General features: G+C 33.0%; 1 protein-coding gene across 7 annotated transcripts in view; it reads left to right on the forward strand.

Annotated features, from left to right (window-relative positions):
• Nucleotides 1-779, forward strand: part of THRB (thyroid hormone receptor, beta) — a 287,111-nt gene that overhangs the window by 274,936 nt on the left and 11,396 nt on the right. The window lies entirely within an intron of this gene.

The raw sequence follows: 779 nt of genomic DNA on the forward strand, positions 1-779 counted from the left end.
ATATGTATTATATATATTTACACACACATAATATATATATTTTCATTCTGCAGTAAAAGATAAGCAATTTGAGATTATATGGTAAAGTAACTAGGTTGAGTTAGTAAAAAAATATGAAATACCCAGTGTTTTAAATGTAAGTTAGTAGTATTACCTTTAGTTTTATATAATAAATTGAACTTTGGGTATTGCCAAGAGTATTTCCCAAAAAGAATTTGTACTTGCTTAATGAAGAGAGAGAGATTATGTGTAATTTACATTTCCCTTGTTTATGGAAACCCAGTCCCATCCAGAGTACTTGTAAGAGTGTGTTCTCTTCTGTTGGCATTGGACTCCGACAGATAGAGCTTCAAATCGTGGATTCGCTCACAAAACTTTCATGTGGCCACCCCTTGCATGTCCCTCAACCTCTCAGTGCCTGGATTTCCACATCTATAGATAAAATTGGAAGCAAAATATGTACCTCACTGCACTGCTGTGAAAATTCAATAAGGTGGTGCACATAAATCTTGGTATGATGTCCAATTCATCAAAAACAAACGAAAATTCACAGTAATTAATAGTCTTTCAATCTATTTTGATAAGGGCATTTAATTAAACGTTCTCCCTATTCAAAAAATACAACTGATTTTTTAAATCCTCTTTCTTAGCAAAATTCTTTTGTAAAGTTTGTTATTAATGTTATTACACTGTCACAAATCCTGATTCACTAAAGCAACCAAATTAGCTAAAAAGGAGATCGCCCCATTGACAGAGAGATATAGGGAGGGGAGGAATTC

This window comes from Myotis davidii, unplaced genomic scaffold (genome assembly GCF_000327345.1).
Source record: "Myotis davidii unplaced genomic scaffold, ASM32734v1 scaffold192, whole genome shotgun sequence".
Taxonomy (NCBI): domain Eukaryota; kingdom Metazoa; phylum Chordata; class Mammalia; order Chiroptera; family Vespertilionidae; genus Myotis; species Myotis davidii.